We start from the raw sequence: 23,530 nt of genomic DNA on the forward strand, positions 1-23,530 counted from the left end.
GGGCCTTCAGGTAGAAGACTTGATGCTGATAGCAGGAGTCACCTGAAAGTTCTCAATCACATGACTCAGGGTTGATGCTGGCTGTGGGCTGAGGGCCTCAGTTCCTCATGTAGATATCTTCATGGGGTCTCCCCACACAGTCCTTCTCACAGCCTGGGGGCTGGGTTCTAAGGGCAAGTGCACCAACAGACAAAGCGGGGGGAAATTGTGAAAAGTTTCATGACCTAGTATTGGAAGTCTCACAACATCATCTCCACGGCAATCTGTTCATTAGAAAAAAGTCACTAAAGCCTTATTCAAGGGGAAGGAAATCAGACTCCACCTCTTGTTTGGAGGAATGCAAAAGTCCTGAGTAAAAAAAAAGGTGGGGCTGGAAATACTGTTATGATCATTTTTAGAAAATAACATATGCCACCATTGGGAGTATTTATCATAGTTTAAAGAAAAAATTACTTATATACATAGTATAGGCACAGATTAGAAGCATCCACTTCCCTATAAACATTTTTGTCTATTATGTAAAGCAAACTTATGCATACTCATATTAACTATAAAGCATATATTTTTAAAGCAATCCATCAAAGTACGTCAACTGAAAACCATTGTCTACTCACATATTAGGTGTCAAGTTGATAAAATTTTATTTGCCTTTAAATATATTACAGCACATTTTAGAAATTTAAATTAGCTTTTCTTTATGAGTTTATGAGTTTTGTTTTTTTGTTTGTTTGTGGGGGTTTTTTTGTTGTTGTTGTTACTGTTTTTTGGCATCTGCATAAAGACCTTGAACTATAAAGTCCACCAGGTGTCAAACTGTTTCTTCCACTGTTCTGGGTAGGCAAGACTGAATCTAAATCACTGTTCCATTTTTATTGTTGTTACCTATTAAAATCCCAAGCAGAAGAAAAATATAGCCTAACACCTTCCAACAGGTTCAAAGACAAGCAGGGTATACTAGATGATTTCAAGATGATTGGGGGTTTTCCAGAAATCTTTCTGTTATTGATTCTGAATTGAATTCCATCATGGTAAGATAAAACACTTTGAATGACTTAAACATTTTTAAAATTGAAACTTGTGATAAATGTTCTGTGCACTTGAGAATTTTTATTCTGATATATTTGGATGAAGTGTTCTTATAAATACCAATTAGGTTGTGTTTGTTGATTATGTTGTCCAAGTTTTTAATATCCTTTCCGATTTTCAGTTTGCTTACTCTGTTATTAAGCTAGCAGTACTGAAATCTCTAACCATAATTGGGGGTGTATCTATTGCTACTTGAAATGCTACAGTTTTTGTTTTTTTTTGAAGTTCTGTTATTAGAAGAATAAACACTTAGAATTGTTATGTTCTCCTGATGAATTTATTCCTTTATCTTTATAAAATGGCCTCCTTTATACCCGATAATATTCTTTGCTATGATGTCAACTTTTTCCTTACAGTAATATAGCTTCTCTGACTTCCTTTTGATTAGAGTTAACATGTATATCTATTTCCATTCACTTTAAACCTGTGTCTTTATTTAAAGTAATAAATAAGGTTATTATTTATATAGTTGGATCTTTTTCCAAATCCAATCTGATAATGCTTTCCTCTTAATTGGGTATTAGGGCCTTTTAAATATAATGTGATTATTGGTATGGTTAGGTTTGAGTCTATCTTCTTGCTATTTGTTTTCTATTTTTTTCCCAACAGTTCTTTGCTCCTCCTTTTTTTCTCTGACTTCTTTTGGATTAATTGATTTTTGTGATTGACTGTTATCTCCTTTGTTAGCTTACTAACTGTACATTTGCTTTTTGTATGATTGTAGTGGTTACTTTAGGATGTATAGTACACATATTTAGCTAACCACAGCCTAACTTCAAGTGATATTATACTACGTCCCACACAGTATAAGAACCACACAAGAGTACACTTCTGTTTCTCAACTCTCAGCCTCTGAGTTATTTTATTAATCTATAAAAAGTTATAGATTTTACTTTTACATATGCTAGAAACCTGTATTATATTGTTATTATTTTAGTGAAAATGTTGATATGGTTTGGATATATGTCCCCTCCCAATATCAAGTTGAAATGTGATCATGAGGATTTTGGTGGTGTGGTCTAGTGGCAGGTGTTTGGGTCATGGGGATGGATCGCTCATGAATGGCTTGGTGCCTTCTCATGGTGATGAGTGAGTTCTCGCTCTATTAGTCACCAGAGATAGTGTTTAAAGAGCCTGACACCTCCTGCTCTCTTGCTCCTTCTCTTATCATGTGATGTACCTGCTCCCACCTTGCCTACCACCATGATTATAGGCTTCCTGGGGCCTCACCAGAAGCAGATATCAGCACTATGCTTTGTGTACAGCCTGCAAAACTGTGGTCAAATAAACCTACCTTCTTTCTTTCTTTCCTTTTTTTTTTTTTTTTTTTTTTGAGATAAAATCTCACTCTGTTGCCCAGACTGGAGTGCAGTGGCACGATCTTAGCTCATTGCAACCTCTGCCTCCCAGGTTCAAGTGATTCTCCTGCCTCAGCCTTCTGAGTAGCTGGGATTACAGGTGCTAGCCACCATGCCTGGGTAATTTTGTGTGTGCATATTTTTAGTAGAGACGGGGTCACCATGTTGGCCAGGCTCTTCTGGAACTCTTGGCCTCAAGTGATCCACCCACCTCAGCCTCTCAAAGTGCTAGGATTACAGGTGTGAGCCACTGCACCCAGCCCCTTTTTTCTTTATAAATTACCCAGCCTAAGGTATTTCTTTAGAGCAACACAAAATAGACTAATAGAGGAAATCAATAATCTTTTAAAGAGATTTAAGTCTTACGAAAAATATTTATATTTACCCATGTAATTCCTCTGTTTAGACCAGAGACTTTTCATCCTCATTACTATTGACATTCTTTGTCGTGGGGGGAAGTCATGTGCATTGTAGAATGTTTAGTAGCATCCCTGGCCTCTATCCACTAGTAGCTATAGCATTCCACACACTCTCCCCCAAATTGCAACAAATAAAAATATCTGCAGATATTGCCACATGTCCAGAGGGCCAGAGTAAAATCACCCTCAGTTGAGAACCATTGGTGTATATCCATATTTCCAACTGGAATCATTTCCTTCTCCTCAAAGGACTCCCTTGAATATTTTGTGTAGTGAGAAGTATGCTGGTGATACATTCTTTCAGCTTTTGTACTTCAGAAAAAGTCATTATTTCACCTTCATTTTTGAGAGATATTTTCACTGGATGAAGAATCATAGGCTGACACCTTTGCTCTTCTAACAATTTTAAAATGTGGTTCTGTTGCCTCCTCACTTGCACTGTTTCCTACAAGAAATCTACTGTCATCCTTATCTTTGTTCCTCTGTATGTAATGCATGTTTTATTCTCTGGCTGTTATAAAGATTTTCTCTTTATCACTGGTTTTGAGCAAATTGGTGATGATATAACTTGATGTAGTTTTCTTCATGCTTCTTGCACTTAGGGATCATTTATACTGGTATAAATCTTCATCTACAAACAGTTATGAAACAAATATCAGATTTCTTTTGTTCTTTTTAACTCAAATTAAATCTAACTATGTACCAACCCTCCCCAGTACACTGCAGGAAACTCAGTCATAGTTATTATTTTTCTTTTCTCCACCCAAGTGGGGATGTCCCCCGGACCTTACACAGATAGGGGAATTCCTTCAATCATGGGTCATTGACATGATTTTTTTGCCATGGAGATACTCATGTTCTTGTTCACAGCCAATGTTGTCTTTAATCTGTGCCTGGGACATGGAACTCTTCAGATGGCCAGAGTCCTGTGCCCATCTTCAGGTTGGGAGTGGCTGTAGTTTAGATGTTTGTACCATCCAAATCTCATGTTGAAATTTGATCCCCAGTGTGGTGTTGTTGGGAGGTGGGGCCTAATGGGAAGTGTTTTGGCAATGGGGGTGAATCTCTTATGAATAGATTAATGTCATCCCTGGGTTGGAAAGTGAGTTAGTTCACACTCTGATTGGTTCCATAGACAACTGGTTGTTAGAAAGGGTCTGGCCTCTTCCTTCTCCCTCTTGCTTCTTCTCTCACCATGTGATCTGCACATGCTGGCTCCCCTTTGCCTCCCACCTTGAGTGGAAGCAGCCTGAGGTCCTCACCAGAAGAAGCTGCTGGTATCATACCTCTTGTACAGTCTGAAGAACCATGAGTTAAAGAAATCTCTTTTCTTTAAAAATTACCCAGTCTCAGATATTCCTTTATAGCAACACTAGATAGACTAAAGCAGGGGCTGGCTCCCTAAGTCCAGCACTTTCTTCCATCGCCTATGCCTCCTGCTCTCTCCTGGAGCACTGTGGTGGTACCCTGCCTCCTCCGCAGCAAGGGACTCTGTCTTTCACTACTCCCCAGGCTCTCCTCCCTCTTTGTTCCCCTTTTTTGAATATCCAGCACAATCTACTCAATAAGTTTGATTTTGAAGAACGACAAACAGGAAAGTCAGATAACTCCAAACATCTTCTGCTTTCCACACTGAGAAAACTCCCCCAAACAAAGAAATGCCAATAGCATAGCCACCTACTTGAAAAGAGGATCAAAGGAAAAGTTTGAAAAACAAAATCTAAGTTTACACCAAAAACTACCCTTCCATCTGTATAAATTATAACATAAGATGATAAATGGTATAATATATATTTAAAAAGTGCTATGGGAACACTTTGGACTAATCTGTAAAAGAGGCAACAACTAGCTGGATTTTGAAAAATAAGGAAGAGGGTGCAAGGCCAAAACAAAGGCATTCCAGGAAGAGTGAGAAGCTTATGCAAGGCCCCCGGTTGTGGGGTATCTTCAAAACAATGAGGAAAAAAAAAGAGATCATGTGTGGCAGTGTGTGCAGAGAGAGTGAGAAAGGAAGAGTAATAGCAGAGGAAGCTGGAAAAGTTACTCACTAATCCTGAAGGGCTTTGTAAGCTAAACCAAGAAGCTGAGATGGGCTGTGATAGGGAGCAGACATTCAGCAGAAGTCCTTTAGGTGTGTGAATAACATACATAGCTCTATTTTTTATTGCAATGAGATTATCAAAAATTAAGACACAGCAATTATGGTAAAAAGAAAACTGTATTCATTTTCTATCAAGTAAAATATCACCAATTTAAACATCACACATTTAATATCTCATAATTTTTGTGTTCAGAAATCCAGACGAAACTTAACTGGGTCCTCTGCTCGGGGTCTCTCACAAGCCCGCAATCAAGATGTCAGCTAGGGCTGGGATGTTTAAAGGCTTGACTGATGGAAGATCTGCTCCAAGCTCAGGTAGTTGTTGGCAGACTTCAGTTCCTGAAGGATTGTTGGATGGTGTATTAGTCTGTTCTCACTGCCAATAAAGACATACTGAAGGCTGGGTAATTTGCAAAGGAAACAGGTTTAATGAACTCACAGTTCCATGTGGCTGGCAAAGCCTCACAATCATGGCAGAAGGCAAAAGAGAAGCAAAGGCATGTCTTACATGGTGGCAGGCAAGAGAACTTGTGCAGAGAAACTCACATTTTTAAAACCATCAGATCTTATGAAACTTATTAACTACCATGAGAACAGTATGGAGGAAACTGCCCCCATTATCTCTACCTGGCCCCACCCTTGACACATAGAGATTATTACAATTCAAGGTGAGATTTGGGTGGAGATGCAGGAAAACCATGTCAGATGATGAGCTTTGCTCTTGGCTGGATATTGACCACAAATGTCCCTCAGTTCCTTGCCACTGGGTTTAACTAAAGGCAACTCACAATATGGCAGCCTGTTTCATCAAAGCCAGAAACAGAAAGAGTCTATTAGCAAAACTGAAGTTACAATCTTATGTAACATCATCATGGAAGCAAAATCCCATTACCTTTGCAGTATTTTATTACCTAAATGCTGGTTGCAGCTCCCCCCACCCCGCCCCATTCCATATTCAGAAGGAGGGATCACACAAGTGAATGAATAGTAGAAGGAGAGAATTATTGGTCATCATCTAGAGTTTATCCACCACAAAAAGAAAAGAAAAGTAATTATTCACTGGCAGCTGCCTTCTAGCCTTGGAGTAGAAGGTCACAACTACTGGTTTAGCTAGATCAGTAAGTAAAAATTCTAATTGCTGTGACACTCCACATGGGCCTCCAAATAGGCTGCCACCTGTTCAGTATGGGCTTATCTCTAAGGAGAATCAAACAATTAGCAATTTCATGAATTAATGAAGAGTTTTCACTTATACTATGAAAGATAAATATTGCTGAGCTTACATAAAAATCCATGCATTTGTTAGAAAAGGCAGAGATATTTATGAAGCCTGATTCCTTCTTTTAAATGCAAGATATAGATGCATAATAATCCCATTCTTATACATTCTTATAAAACTCATGTACATTACTGAGGAAATAATATTTGAGCAGCAATCTAAAGGATGCCCAGTAGTTAAACAGAAAAAGGTGGGAGAAAACAAGATGCCTAATGGACAAAGGTCAAGGGAAAGATTTTGCAAGAGAAGTCCAGGAAAATGTCGAAGGCAGGTTATGAAGATCCTTCAGTGTAGGAAAGCCAAAGATATAAAATGAAAATCAAGAGGGAAGAGATACACAGATTTTTCAGAGAGGTAATGGTCCACATTTATGAGAGATCTGCCACGATGAGATTTGAGGAATGTTCATTGTAATCAGTGACATAGAGGTTACAAGTGACTTAAAGTCATTTCAGTGACTTGATGGGGATTAAATGCATACTGAAATGGACTGAGGAGTGAGTAAATGATGAGAAGAAAGTAGGTATGGCTTAGCTATAAAAGGATGACAGAGACTGGTCAGGAGCTAAAAGTTTTAAGCTAATGAGTAGTATCCAGTTTGATTCTTAAAAGATCACTCTGGCAGCATGAGACCACTTGGGAGGGGATATTCAAAAGATTAGGCAAGAGATCATATTAGCTTGGATGGGGGTGGGGAAAATTGAGATGGGGTGAGATGGACTGATTCCAGAGATATTTAGAAGTTCCCATGGGCAAGGTTTAATGGTAGATTCAGCAGGGGAAGTTAAGATGAAGTAGAGCTCCTGGGTTTGTAATTGGACAGCTGTAGTGGGTGGTAGTGACTTTCACTAAACCAGGGAATATTAGGGGAGAGTCAGACTTCAAGGGTAGGATTATGAGTATGAGCTAAACCACACTGAGTGGTGAGGTGCCTTTACAACCTCCCACTGGAGGTTCCAAACTATCTGGTGTATATGTGCTCTGGAGCTCAGGAGAGATTTACCAGGGATCAACATTTGGAAATCTTTGACCCATAGATGGCATCGGAAGACTCAGCTATGATAGACAGCATCTAGAGAAAGAACGAAGAGTGAGAAGAAGAGCAGAATCAAACCTTGAGGGACCTGAAGTTTCAATGGTCAGGTAAAGAAGGAATGACCCTTTAAAGGCAGTTAGCAAGGACTAGCCAAGGATATAAAATAAAAATCAAGAGGGAAGAGATACACAAATGTTTCAAAGAGATAATGGTCCACATTTATGAGAGATCCACCATGATGAGATTTGAAGAATGTTCATTGTAGTCAGTGACATAGAGGTTGTATGTGACTTAGAGTCATTTCAATGAAGTTATGGGGATTAAATGCATATTGAAATGGGCTGAGGAGTGAGTAAATGAGAAGCAGATAGGTATGGCTTAGCTATAAAAGGATGAAAGAGACTGGAAAAAAATAAGATAAAATTAATAGAAGGTGATTTTTAAATGAATGAGACTTTATGGTAGTGAAATGCTGAATAATAAAAACAGTGGAGAAGTAAATCATAAAGACAGAGAGGAGAGATTATATTCCGAAATGTTCTGAAAAGGAAGAATGAATGGAAGCCAAACACAAGGGAAGGAGGTGACTTCAGATGGAGAAGAACAACACCTTATTCTAATAGGAGGTTGAAAGAAAGAACGGATGTAGATACAGGTAGGTTTGGAAGTTTGATTTTTAAAAGTTGGGGAAAAACAAAAACAAGTGAAGTTGGTGTGTGTGTGTGTGTGTGTTTGTGTGTGCAGAGAAACACATTTAAAATGGCTTCTATTTTCTTTAGAAATAGAAGTGAGTTCATTTGTGGATCCAGCAAATGGAAATGATAATAGATTTGGATTCTTATGTGAGAGAATTTTTTAGGAGTACATGAGCTTGTATTCTTACAAAGTGAAACATTTACTTAATCTGTTTTCTAAATATTAGATACTTTTTTTTTTAGATGGACTCTCGCTCTGTCACCCATGCTGGATTGCAGTGATATGATGTCGGCTCATGAAAACAAACAGTTCTGCTGCCTCAGCCCCCTGAGTAGCCGGGATTACAGGTGCCCGCCACCACTCCCGGCTAAGTTTTGTATTTTGTTTTCTTTTATACTAGAGACAGGGTTTCACCATGTTGGCCAGGCTGGTCTGGAACTCCTGACATCAAGTGATCTGCCTGCTTCAACCTCCCAAAGTGCTGGGATTACAGGCGTGAGCCACCGTTCCTGACCTAGGTAAGTTTTTAATGGCTTTCTTTACTTGATTTAATCATTTTGGTTTTGGTCTGGGTGATGCTTGTTTTTTGTTTACTAAAATAACCTAGTTTATTCACATGGACACAAACTCATCACATTTTCAGGAGCAGTGGGCTTAAGTATATTACCAATACTTCTTTCTTTCCTGACTGCTGTATTCAGGACACAGCTTCCTGTATCTTGTTGAGAGTTTCAGTAATTCTATGCTACATTTCAGCTGTTAACTGGAACATTTTACTCTCAATGTAATTTCAGTAACAACTTGAATTCTAACCATTTCAAGGAGGCAGTCTCTCAAAATGTTCTAATGCTTTTCCAAAAGTTTCAAAAGCTGAGTGTGGCTAAAATGTTACAGGTAGCCTAGAGGTTAATGTTCAAGTTTACACAAATTTCCCAAATTCCAAACTTATCATCACTTCATCTAATACTTCCTGGGGCTTACTGATCCCCTTCATATCTCCCTAATCAGTGTTTTCTTGTTCCTATTTGTGGCATATCAAACCTCCTTTAAATTACAGTGCTTTTCTGGCTCTCGTCTCTGAAATTATGTTTATTTTTAAGTTGTTCTTTGATTCTGAAGACTTATTAAGGCATTAATGAAGAGAGCAACTTGATGGATGTCAAAGGAGTTTCCAGTGAAGAGTTGCCAAGGATGGGCTTGATTACAGGGGCCTGTCTATGAAAATAACAGAGAAAGGTTGAGCTCTGTAATTAAATCTCTAGGTGCCTAAGCATACACGGACCTCCAAAAAATGTAAGTTGAGCCCAGTATAGGTGATTATTCCAGGCTATCAGCAAGAAAAGCAAACTGCATAATCATAACTCCTAATTTAGGAGATTTAATTTAAAAAACAAGTGTTGAAAGACTATCTCCAGCTATGTGAGTGGGGACCCTCTGTTACCTGAAAAATGAAAGCAGCTTGCCCACTATTCAAAAAACGTTCCTTCTCCACTTCACTTTAGAATGACACGCCCTTTTTGTCTTTTTCCTATTGCTCTCTTTGATTCAAATCACTCTGTTTCAGGAGCATTGGACCAGCTTTTTTAAGAGGGTCATCGATTTCTTTCTCACTCCATCAAATTTATCACCACATCATCTTGACTGCCCTGCCACTCCTGTTGCCATACTTCTGATACAATCAACACCATCTCAAGTAAGATGTGAGGTCTGCAGGACAATACACCAAGTAGAAAGCTGCAGACAAAGGGAGCATGTGGGAAAGGAACTTCCCAGGAACCTGTCCAGACAGGAAGGGTGTTGTTCAGGAGCAATCAGAGCCAAGGAGATGAAAAGCCAGGAATCCAAATTAGCAAGAAAAGACTGGATCATGCATGTGGCTGAATAGGCAAGGGAGGACCATAATGATAAGAAACAATGATCTCTCAGTACGGAAGCCAAGAGTGGGTAAGGTTAAGTAGAAGGATGAACGAAGACCATGCATATGTTGGGATGCACATTCTCCATTGCCATTCTCATGAGACATAGCATGCAGAAAAGAAATATTGCATTATTGAAAATAATGCAATATTTATTCCCACACGAAGCTTATATATTAAATGTATAAATTGCATAAAGGGAGATCATAAACTAAACTCTATTTTTTTCTCCCTGAAAATTATCTCTGTACTTTGAACCCTCGTTTTTAAACAATTTGACATCATCAAGATGGAACATGGGCCACGAAATTAACTTCTATGCCCCATTGTACTATTGTTTATTGAACACCTCCCATCGATACGTGAAATGATCCCATGTTTAGTTAGAATAACTCTTTTTAAGGCTGGGTGCAGTGCCTCATGTCTGTAATCCCAGCACTTTGGGAGGCTGAGGCAGGCAGATCACTTGAGGTCAGGGGTTCAAGACCAGCCTGGCCAACATGGTGAAACCCGGTCTCTACTAAATATACAAAAATTAGCCAAGTGTGGTGGTGCACACCTGTAATCCCAGCTACTCAGGAGGCTGAGGCATGAGAATCTCTTGAACGTGGAAAGTGGAGGTTGCAGTGAGCTGAGATTACACCACTGCACTCCAGCTTGGATGACAATGAGAGACTATGTCTCAAAAAAATAACTGGAGAGAGAGAGAGTAACAATAACTCTTTTTAGGTATCACATTATGTGGCATCCAGACCACAAGAAGTCATGATACAAAACACTCTGATATTTGTTCTTTTTGCAGTCTTGATTTTAGATTGCATATAGAAGCGAACCCAACTTGCATAGTAAAGGGCCTTTCACAAAAGAAAGAAAAATCTGTCATTTGTCATTTCTCTGGTTCAATGTCCCTTCTCCTCAAAGCATTCTCCCTTCCTCTCCCTACCTCTTTCCAGAACGCACCAATTTTCCCACCATCTCCTACTGCTGGTACCCAGCTCAACTTTCCCAGCCTAGACACGTTATCCAAGTTATGAAGGTTGATGCTCATCCCCAAGAAACTTCATTAGCCCATGCTCCCAACAAATGGGGATCTCTGTGGGGAGGAACGCTGCTAAGTAACATTGAAAGGCAGCATGCACCCAAAGAAAAAGCACAGACCTTTGACCAAGAGACCAGCATGAAACATATGGATCAAGGAAAGCCTTAGGGAGTACTGGGCCTAGACTGATGAAGAGACTGGAACCAGCAGGACTCACTCAGATGGGCAAACGAAAAGATTCTGCACGGGGGCAGAGAGGAAGTAGAAATTAGCAAAGACGAAGAATAAGCATAGCCTCTCCTCAGTCTGACTGGAACAGAAAATATGTCCAAAAGTAACAACAATTAGGTAGGTGGACACAACTTCATAGGTGCCAAGGGCAAAACCTTAGAAGGCGGCTGATATAAAAACCAGAAGAGATGGGGGTCCCTGAGCCAAGAAGGTTGGACAAGATAATTACTTAACATGAGATCGGCAGCTAGTCGGTTAGCCAAGAGGTTAGGTACAAACTCTGGAATGGGTCAACGGTTTTACATGCTAAGACTACACTGGGGCACAGGTGATAGTTAATCTTATGTTTCCACTTGACTGGGTCACAAAGTGCCCAAATTAAACATTATTTCTGGGTGTGTCTGTGAGGGTTTTTCAGGATGGGATTAGCAGATTCAATAAAGCAAATGTCACTCCTCAATGATATCATAATAACAGACTTAAGTGCCCGCCCCCCCAGCCCCTTGCTCCTTTATTTTCTGATCCAGAATCTTTTTTAGTGGATAGTTTTTTAACAGCACTAAGGTAGATTTAGAAACAAAACAAAACTAACTTTAAAAAACAAAACCATCTCCAAAACTTTGATCAAGAAAAATAGTCAGAGAACCAAGAAAAATAATTATTTCAGAGACAAGCTGGTAGAAAAAGAAGGCTAGGCTGCTTTACATAGCTAATGGTGACTGCAGAATGACATGGAAAGACACAGTTTGTTAAGAATCTGGAGACTTCATTAGGGTCTATACTGTAATTTTGCCTAGTTAGGCCCCCAAAATTCGTGTTGCTGAGTATAAAAGAGAAGTAATAGGACAAAATGCTGGTGTGCAAAGCCTCATGAAAGTAATACATCTTTTGCTAGTAATGATAATGTTCCTTTTTATTATTAAAGATACAATTAAAAGGATGTGTGTTCTTCCCTTTTGTATAAGGAAATAATAAACACTATAGCTGATATTTTGATTTTCCATATATAGTAACACTAGAAATGCAATTAGCTGTACTTTTTAACAAATGACCTTAAATGACTGTGATGATAACTTAAAGATGCTAAAACAGAATATGGACTCACTATTTGAATGGAAATACAGTGCTGGTATTCTGTTAACCTGAGTTGCCAAACATCTACCTATCATTTTTTTAAAGGTCAGGCATACACTGCTAGAAAGGAATATTCGCTCCTGTGATATGACTGCTGGCAACAACACTGGGAATGGAGTGATTCTTAGTGATTTAAAAGAAAAGAGAGTGAGGGAAAGGAAAGGATAGAGAGAGGAGGATACCTCTTCTGGATGACTCTTTATGTTCATATTTATGCATTAAAGCCTAACAGCCAAGATTTAGAGCATTCAGTAACTGGCTGAGGTTGACTATGGTTTTGATCACAATGATTATGATGACAAATATAACCTTCTTTCTAATCCCCAAGGGGCATATTAACAGGAAATATCATCATCTCCACTTGGCAGGCAAGAGAAAGCAGAGGAAGTTTAAAATTTTAATGGCAATTCTTTCTTTTAAAAAAAGTTTCTTTTAAGTCCTGGGGTACACGTGCAGAATGTGCAGGTCTGTTACATATGTAAACGTGTACTATGCTGGCTTACTGCACCTAAAAACTCATCACCTAGGTAGTAAGCCCAGCATGCATTAATTCTTTTCTCTAATGCTCTTCCACCCTCTCTCTGCCCTCCCACTACAGGCCCCAGGAAATGTTGTTCCCCTCCCTGTGTGCTTGTGTTCTCATTGTTCAGCTCCCACTTGCAAGTGAGAACTTGCAGTGTATGGTTTTCTGTTCCTGCATTAGTTTGCTGTGGATAATGGCTTCCAGCTTCATCCATGTCCCTGCAAAGGACATTATCTCATTCCTTTTTATGGCTGCATAGTATTCCATGGTGTTTATGTACCATATTTTCTTTATCCAGTCTATCATTGATGGGCATTTGGATTGATTCCATGCCTTTGCTTTTGTGAATAGTGCTGCAACGAATATATGCACACATTTATCTTTGCAATTCCCTTTTGTCTAAGATAGTACCTATAATCTGAAGGAAGAAATATGTAACAACAACAAAACTTGAAAGATGTCCAATATATAACTTTAAGATCTTGAAATTACCTTTGTAAAATAAATACCCCCTCCTGACCACCTGTCCCCCTTTTGGCTCACTATGCACCATGGTTAGATGATGCACATTCTAATTATATTTTCATATCAGTCTATCAGCATGTAATTGGTATCTTCTGATTTTCCAAATGCTGATTGTAATATCCCCATCAAATTGTCACATTTGCAGAGTTAACAAAATGAGCATAACCCTGTTACATGTGAAGGGCCAGAATCTCCTATTGAAGAGATTTTGAGGCTTTAGCAAACCCATATGATTTGGCAGCATCCCCTGATGAAGTGTGAGTAGCCTAGCCCCTGTTAATGGACTTTCCACCCAGAAAAGGGGCCACTGTCTGAGCAGTATTGGAGAGGAGGGTGGAGCATGAGTCAATGGCAGCAGACAGAGTCCAGCGAAAGGACACTGCTGCTAATGCCTGCACTCCTGGGAATGCCAATGTCAGGATGCTGTAAAAGCCAACTACCCTGAAGATACTGCCCTACACATAGGAACAGTATTAATCAATGTCAACAATCATGTTTATCTTAGCAAATTTTTTTTTTCCTAATTGCATGGAGAACATTTTTGTAGCCACATCTTTTTACCTTCGTAACAAGTACGAATCAGAAAACTTACTTTGCCAGTGCCACTTTGAGGATGGCTTTCCAGCCACCAGGACTGCTTGAATGACACAGAGCTTTTATTTTGGGTGTCTTGAGAACATCCCTGTGGAGCAAGTAGGACTAGGTATTATCATCCCCAGATTATAGGTATGGAAACTTCAGCTCAAACTCAGCATCACATAGGAAGTCATCAGTTATCAAAGCACTAAGCAATACTTTCTGACTATAAGCCTAGATTTCTGAGCCACAAACAGAATAATAAACTATATCTAAAATTAATGACAATTATATAGAATTTCAATAGGAAATTTTTATCATACATACTCAGCATGGCAAATTTAACTATTAGTGTTCTCAAGCTCATTAGAATGAATAGTAAATTCAATCAATAACATATTGAGCTCTACCATGTGGAAGGCACAATGGTATGTGCTAAGAATATAGAAAGAGATACCAACTATGGTACCTTTCATTAGGAAAGAAAGAAAGAAAAGAAAGCATATGTAAAAAGATAACTTTTTTGGCCGGGCGTGGTGGCTCACGCCTGTAATCCCAGTACTTTGGGAGGCCAAGGCAGGTGGATCACGAGGTCAAGAAATCGAGGCCATCCTGGCCAACATGGTGAAACCCCGTCTCTACTAAAAATACAAAAATTAGCTGGGCATGGTGGCGTGTGCCTGTAGTTCCAGCTACTTGGGAGGCTGAGGCAGGAGAGTTGCTTAAACCCGGGAGGCGGAGGTTGCAGTGAGCCAAGATTGCACCACTGCACTCCAGCCTGGTGCCTGGCAACAGAGCAAGACTCTGTCTCAGAAAAAAAAAAAGATAACTTTTTCAAAAAGGGGAAAAAGGTGTCCTTAAATTTCAAAGCATTGAATAACATCTAGGCTAAGAGTTGATGAACTTTTTCTAGGAAGGGCCAGATGATAAATATTTTGGGTTCTGCAAGCCAACTCTGTTACATCTAATCAAGTCTGCAGTTGTAACTTAGTGGCTGGCTCAAAAGCAGCCATAAATAACTTAAAATGGTTGTTGTGTTCCAATAAAACTTTATTTACAAAAACCAGACAGCAAACTGGATTTGACTTGAGAGCCACAGTTTACTGATCCTTGATCTAGATAATAACATGACTGTGTAATTATCTATTTTTTTCTGATAATCAAGTCTATTCCTTAATTATTATTAATTAGTTTTGAATAGGCAATGAGCATCCGTAGTATAAAATGCAAGAAAGTTCAAAGGGTATTCAGTGAAAAGTAAAAAAATTCTTCCTTCTCCTCTTTAACTACTATTCCCCTGCTCCTCTTATCCAGTTTATCACTTCTCCACCTATATTGCAATCAGTTTGTTTCTTTTGTATCCTCCCAGGGATACTCTAAGCTACATACATCATGGCAGCTTTTACAAATACAACCGTGATTTAATTCTCACTGCAGCTCTACAACCAGCAAAGTTATCCATTATTATCTCTATTTTGAAAATAAGGAAAGGGAGAGACTCAGAAAAGCCGAGTTACTTGCCCAGAGCCATGCAATTAATAGCGGGGTGCACATTCAGTATTCTTCTACATAATACACTGCTTCCAAAAGCGTGACTCTTTAGAAAACTCAAACATCTTACAAAATATGGAATAATGCTGGAAGTTTTGTAAAAAGAGAATGATTGAACTAGGCTTATTGGTAAGTATAGCCCTAATCTAAAAAGCTGCTCTCTGCCCTACTTTGTGCACTTCACTCTACTCTAGAATGTCTCCTTTTCCTTCTCTAGCCGAGATGTCTATTAGACATAAATTCTCTACACCATGGGGGAAAAATAGCACTTGGCATTGTCAGGTGCCATATCATGCTCAGTAGAACATCAGTATCTTCACGTACAGGGTATAAATCCTCCCTCTCTTCCCTCATTTTATATCTCTCTCTCTCTCTCTCTCTCTCTCTCTCCCCCTTTCTCTCTCTCTCTCCAATCAAAAACTCATGCTGATATGGTTTGGCTGTGTCCCCACCCAAATCTCATCTTACATTCCCACACGTTGTGGGAGGGACCTGGTGAAAGGTAACTGAATCATGGGGAGAAATCTTTCCTGTGCTGTTCTCATGATAGTGAATAAGTCTCACAAGATCTGATGGCTTCAAAAAGAGGAGTTCCCCCGCACACGCTCTCTCTCTCTCTTTGCCTACTTCCATCCATGTGACACCTGACTTGCTCCTCCTTGCCTTCTACCATGATTGTGAGGCTTCCCAGGCACACGGACCTGTAAGTCCAGTCAAATCTCTTTCTTTTGTAAATTGCCCAGTTTTGCATACGTCTTTTCAACAGCATGAAAATAAACTAATATACATGGTTAGCACTTTTTCTTTTTGGTTTCTATTTTTTTGAAACAGGGTTTTGTTCTGTCACCCAGGCTGGAGTACGGTGGCATGATCATGGATCACTGCAGTCTCAAGCGCCTATGCTCAAGCAAACCTCCTGCCTCAGCCTCTAGAGTAGCTGGGACTACAGGTATGCATCACAATGCCCAACTAATTTAATATTTTTTCCAGAGACAAGTCTTACTATGCTGCCCAGCCTTATCTCAAACTGCTGGGTTTAAGCCATCTTCCCGCCTTCGCTTGCCAAAGTGGTGAGATTATAGGCCTGAGCCACCACATCCAGCAACACCTTTTCTAACAGCTTTTATTTTATTTCCTATCTGGTGATCTGTATGTTCAGCACACCGATATACATGTGTGCTCTTCCCATGTTTCTCTGTATATCTGGACCCTGGACATTCTTTAAAGCTTAACTCAGATTGATCTAATTCCAAGGAGATTTTATAATAACCCTGGCAAAATTCACTCTCTTTCCTCTGATTACAAACTTTCATTGTCTGAACTTGATGGTTCTAATGTTATTGTCTGTATTGTTGTTTAATTGTTCACATATGGCTGATCTCAGAGAATATTTCTCAAAATCAAAAAACATACTTTATATTCAGCAGTATACCACCTACCTCTTATCTCCAGGCTGTAAGCAATTCACATGGTGAGTATTTGATAAATTGTGTTGAATAAAGAAATGGATGGAGAATATACTTAAACATTCAGCTAGGAACATATATTATCTGCCACAATTCTCTTCAAAGGTGTTGTTAAGGATACTCCCCTTCACTCATAGTACAAAGAATGAGTATGTTTACCTGCAGGGTAGCTGGCTTGACTCTTAGAACCACTGTGAATTCTGTGGCTTTCAAATATGTCTTTTAGTGAAGGATGATTTTTAAACCTTAAATCTTATGTAGAATCCCACACCATATAAAACTATAAAACAAACTTTTCTGGTTGAGCAGGTGGGTGAAGGATATTGAAACATTACAGTTGGCCTGCTCTCACCTGCTGTACCTGCCCCTTACTACTTCTGGGGAAGCCAAAGTCTTCAAGGGACCAAGATTTGGTGACTCTGACACTGACCCTCTCTCTGCCTCTCTCTCTCTCTCTGCATTAGCCACTAGAGTTTATGGTCTACTTCTAGAATATGAAGAAAACTTATGACCTGCTAAACTCATTCTTAGCTTTAGTTCTTCTTTCTTACTATTTTGTCTTTATCACATTTTTTTGTTCCTTTTCAATTTTATTTCATATTTTGTACTTTTCAATTTTATTTTATATTTTGTAAGGCATCCCAACTTATTTCTTACACAAGGCATAGAAAAGGTAAATATATGGGTGGATCACTACAAAACTAGTTCTAGAGCTGTAATATTAATTGACAAACAAGGTACATAAGCCCTTGTGAAAGAAAACTCAGTAATCAACAGCTATATATAAAACCAGTTGAAACTTTTCAGAGCATACCATTTCTTCATAGTAGAGGCACGCTGGGACTCTGTGCAGGGCAGAGCCACCGCAATCCATAGTACAAACCACCACAACATAAATATAAATGGAACATAGGAAAAGAAGTGTTGAAAGATTTCCTCTGAACAATTATTGCTAAAAAGCTAAAATCTTTACACTGCTATATAGAGTATTACGGTTGAAGATTTTCAAACTAGGAAATTAGTCTACATGATGATAAAAGTCAGCTCTCAAATGTGTGTCTACTAGAAGGGGGTAGTGAAATGATAACTAGATCAGTAGTGGATATTCCCACTCATTTCAGTTTCTTCTCATAGATCATTATTTCTCAGGAAACTTCTGACCTCAGTAAATTTCCTTTATCTTCATATTAACATTGGTCTTCACTGATTTTTATCTGCCTAACACTATTACAGTTGCCTATGCTACTAGTTTGCTGTGATCTTCGCATCAAAACTTCCCCAGACCCACTTGCTGTTGACTATATAAAGTTCAGGACCAATAGTTTTCAATGGTTCTTACATGAGTGAATAGAAATGTCAATTGAAGACTGGTAATAAATTAGCACATTTGCCTGTGGATCTCAAAACAGTTTACCAACCATCATTATATGATCTTTTAATGTTGAGGGCAAGTGATTGTGTCCACTTTTGCTCATAGAGCTGCGAAAAGAAACCCAGGGCCCATTTCTCTCATTGCATTATGCCCCACCGAGCTGATGATAACTCTTCAGAAGTGAGTGGGGAAGCTGGTGGGAACGCTGCACTGACGGTGTTAGAGGTTAAGCCTGCTGCTAAGTTATCCCACCAGGAATCACACAGCCAATTGGTTACTTCCAGAGATCAGCTCCTTCAGGTGGAACTACTGTGTATCCTTTTAGGTCCAACCAGAGTTTCACATTGTGGAGCTGTTGCTCAGATCCCCATGCAAAATTTCACTTTCCAGAATTAAGCAGTTAACATTCTTTAAATATTTCCTTCCAGGCTTTTTTCTATACAGTTACACATAACAGACATATAATAGAGGCCAAAATGCATGCCCTGTAACGTTTCAGCTTTTTGCATTTACAGATACTTCATAAATAGTTTTGCAGGTGAATAAATATTCTTTACAACATAATTTCTGAAGGATTCACAGTAGTCCATGTTGTCATTTTTTAATTTGTTAAGTCATTTACCAATGAAATTTTGTCTATTCCAAGTTTTTACTATTTAAAAAATACTGTATAAATGTGGTTGCCTGAAAGTTGTTATATGCAGGTATGTCTGATCATTTTCTTATGATCCCATGGAATTGATTGCCTAAAGGCCATGAACATTTTAAAGGTCGTTGATACATGTCTTTTCATTGCACACTCCTTCCAAAAAACAGCCAAGTTATCCTCTGATGAGCAAGCATTAGAGTTCCCAAAATATTCTTTGTAATTTTTTTAATTACAAAGTTTATAAAGTTTTTAAGTTTGCTTTCAAGGTTCACTTTTCACATGATTTTTTTCTGGATTTAAATATTGCTGGGTGTAGGGGAAGTGGTATGAGACATTTTGAACACAGCATGATTTTCCCCAAGGCCCCAAACCCTCTATGACCCTCATTGTTGGGGATGGAGGGGAGGAGAAGCAAACCCATGCTGTCTTTTCCCTCCCAAACAAAAGGAGCTCCAAACCCAGATCTTGCCCCATGATCTCCTACATTCACAAACCTACATTACTACCAAATGCAAACTGGCTTTTCTGCCTGTAAAAAATCAAGTCAGATAAATAATCTCTGCACAACTAACTGGAAATGTTTTCCCTCTGCTAATAAAGAGGACAGTTTTCTTATTTTTCAACCTGCGTAAACAACTCAAATTTTCTATTTTTCTCAAACTGTCAAGAAAAGGATTCATTATTCTTTGCACATATACTCCTACATTTTGCTGCGAAAGTCAATATTTATTGCATTTTTTTCTGCATTTCTTAATGGAACATGTGTGTGATTATTGAATAAACATGAATGTATTCAGTTTTGCAACACTTCTACTCCTGCAGAAGTTAGGATTTTTTCACTCCTCTAACTCAAAACAGATTTATTTTTCTAATAAGATTTTGCAAGTTCTTCATCCACAGTGTCCACTAGATTTATTTCATTTTCAAAATAGAAACTGCTGCACCTGGGCAGCAATTTTTCGATCACCCCAAATGGTTTATAATGGTTTCTAGCATAGAACAGCGGCACACATACTCACCAGATGTACTTCAGTTCATGCATTACATTTTGGTTCACATTTTTTGGTCTGCTTATTTCATCTCAGTCTTCCTGACCGACCACATTCTCAAGCGTTATTTCACCCTCATTTGCACATCATGCAAGAGACCAGTTCAGCTGCATAAAGCATCCTTTCTAAGATTCCACATGGAGACAGAAAGTCTAACAAATTTCTGTCGGGTCACTTTATTATTATTGTGATAATTATTTATTGAAGTATTTTATTTATTATTTGTTATTATCAGATGATTATTTATCAATATTAAAATATACAAATAAAAATAATCTAATGATTATTATTGTTTTATAACAACTTTATTAAGATATAATTCACGTACCATAAAATTCACCCATTAAAAGTATACATGTCAGTGACTTTTTAAATATTTTATTTTATTTTTCTTATTTTTTGAGATGGGGTCTCACTCTGTCAACCAGGCTGGAGTGCAGTGGTACGATTTTGGCTCACTACCACCTCCACCTCCTAGGTTCAAGTGATTCTCCTGCCTCAGCCTCTCAAGTATCTGGGACTACAGGCACGTGACACCATGTCTGGCTAATGTTTGTATTTTTAGTAGAGAGGGGGTTTCGTCATGTCGGACAGGCTGGTCTCAAACTCTTGACCTCAGGTGATCCACCCGCCTCAGCCTCCCAAAGTGCTGGGATTACAGGCAGGAGACTTTAATTTTATATTTAAGTTCTGGGGTATAAGTGTAGCTTTGTTACATAGGTAAACTTGGTTCATGGGGGTTTGGTGTACAAATTATTTCATCACGCAGGTATTAAGCAATACCCATCAGCTGTTTTTCCTGATCATCCTCCTCCCACCCTCCACCTTCCAAAAGGCCTCAGTGCATGTTGTTCTCCTCTGTGTGTCCATGCGTTCTCATCATTTAGCTCCCACTTATAAGTGAGAACATATGGTATTTGGTTTCTGCTCCTGTGTTACTTTGCTAAGGATAATGGTCTCCAGCTCCATCCATGTCCCTGCAAAGAACATGATCTCATTCTTTTTTATGGCTGCATAGTGTTCCACGGTATATATGTACCACATTTTCTTTATCCAGTCTATCATCAATGGGCATTTAGGTTGATTCCATGTCCTTGCTATTGTGAAGAGTGCTGCAATGAACATACATATGCATGTATATTTATAATAGAATGATTTATATATCTCTGGGTATGTACCTAATAACAGGATTGGTGAGTTGAATGGTATTTCTATCTTTGGATCTTTGAGGAATAGACATACTATCTTCCACAATGGCTGAACTAATTTACACTCCCACCAACAGTGTATAAGCATTCCTTTTTCTCCACAACCTTACCAGCTTTGTTATTTTTTGACTTTTTAATTATAGCCCTTCTGACTATTGTGACATGATGTCTCATGGAGGTTTTGACTTGTGGTAGAGAAATGCAAGTTAAAAACACCATGAAATACCATCTAATAGAGCTTTTCTTCATATGATTTTTGGCTACATGTATGTCTTCTCTTGAAGAGTGTCTGTTCATGTTCTTTGCCCTTACTTATGGATACATTCCTGTAATATTTTTAGCCTTACAGAGACTTTAAGTAGTAATCTCTTCTCTTCTAAAGCATCCTGGCAGTATTTCTCAATCATTTTCTTTTTATTAATTCCATGACCCAATAATTCGAAATTCAGAGACCATGAAGGAAAATTTTAGTTTTGAATTTAAAAGATGCTATAATAGTTACACTAGTATATTTAGACTACCTTTTTTTTCTAATGAGCTCAAAATATTTCATAAATCATCAACAAGATTTTCCTCAACACTGGACAGTATAACTAATCTCAACAAAAATAAAACAATAAATACAAAATGTATATTTATTGATTTACAGTTCACTCCATTGTAACCACTGTATTAGTGGTTTCTATTTGGTCTTGTTTAGGGGATCTCTTGGTTGGGTCACATGGTCAATAGTTTTCTGTGTGATCAACCAATAGACAATAGAACAGATCTCATGACCTCATTAAGAAGATCACAACTCCAAACCAAGCCAGTTGAAAAATGTTTCAATTGGGATAGGTTTTCTCCCTGTTGACAAGGAATTTAGTGATTTTTTAAAAAACATATAGATTGAGCTAGTTTATTTAACTTTGAAAAACGTCCCAAGTCTACAACAAGATTTTACTGGTCCAAGGAATACCCACCAAACCTTTGTCTATCTCATTATAGTACAATGAATTCACAAAAATAAATGTAGGCATTTACAATACGCAAGTCCTTGAAAATTTACAACTTAGTCAAAGTCAACATGATGCTTTTAGGTTTAGAATATTAGACTTGGGATTAAGCAATCCTTTTCATAGAGATTTCAATATTCATGGAGCTTTAAATATTGTCAGTAATCTCCCTCCACCCCTCCAAAAAACCCACAGATTTTTACAAAAGAAGTCAACCCACATTCTCTACTTCTCTAGGCTAAGTACATGTCTAAATATATTATTGCCAAACATGACCTTTTCCCTGGGGTCAGAATAACAACTCACATAATAGCCACTGTCTTGACATCACCACCTGAATGAGAAATAAGCAACTCAAACTTAATAGTCTACCTAAAACACACTCCTGATATATACTCTTTAAATTAATATTTCCTCCAGTGTTTCCTGTCTCAGCAATGACAAATCACCTGCTCCTGTGAAGACCGTAGGGGCCATCTTTAATTGTTCTGTCCCTTGATCCAACATCCAATTCAACACCAAGTCCTGTGGGCACTAACTTCAAATATATGCCAAGGCAGTTACCTTCTCTCCATATCCAGTGGTGCCATCTTGCTCCATGCCACAATCGTCTTTCACCTTCTGAAATTCAAGAGACTCTCCATGGATCTCTGTTTCTACCTTTAATCCACCATAGTCAGTTCACTGCAGAGCAAAGTGCAAGCCAGAATGTGCTACTTCCCTGCCAAACCCCACACTGGCTTCCCATTACACTCAGAATAGAGCCCAAGCTCTACCATGACCTGCAAGGCCCCACCAGAACAGGCCATGCCCCCTCTATAACCACATCTCTTATTATTGTCTCATTACTTTCTGTGCTCCAGACTTCCCTGTCTTTTGTTTCTCAAACATGCCAAACACATTCCTCACTTGGAGTTTGTCCTTTTCTGCTTCTCGGCATTGAAATCTCTCCCCACTTATCTTTGCATGACTGACATCTTCTCCTCGGTTAAGAAGACAGAATGGGTGTAGTCAAGGACCATTCTGACCTTAGATCTTAGCACAAATATCATATCCTCAGAGAGGTCAACCTTGACTGCCCCAATTCTGTCTCTCTCAGCTCAAGGAAATAAGAGAGGACACAAACAAATGGAAAAATATGCCATGCTCATGGATAGAAAGAATCAATATTGTGAAAATGGTCATATTGCCCAAAGTAATTTATAGATTCAATGTTATCCCCATCAAGCTACCATTGACTTTCTTCAAAGAATAAGAAAAAACTACTTTAAACTTCATATGGAACCAAAAAAGAGCCCACATAGCCAAGACAATCCTAAGC

General features: G+C 38.6%; 1 long non-coding RNA gene across 1 annotated transcript; it reads right to left on the bottom strand.

Annotated features, from left to right (window-relative positions):
* Positions 1–2,836: 2,836 nt before the first annotated feature.
* Positions 2,837–23,129, bottom strand: LOC116561660. The gene is made up of 3 exons (XR_004273546.1): positions 23,119–23,129; positions 16,384–16,390; positions 2,837–3,454 (listed from the first exon to the last, which is right to left on the bottom strand). It is a non-coding gene; the product is annotated as an uncharacterized LOC116561660 (long non-coding RNA).
* Positions 23,130–23,530: the final 401 nt, after the last annotated feature.

This window comes from Sapajus apella, unplaced genomic scaffold (genome assembly GCF_009761245.1).
Source record: "Sapajus apella isolate SASKATOON/1434 unplaced genomic scaffold, GSC_monkey_1.0 scaffold30, whole genome shotgun sequence".
Taxonomy (NCBI): domain Eukaryota; kingdom Metazoa; phylum Chordata; class Mammalia; order Primates; family Cebidae; genus Sapajus; species Sapajus apella.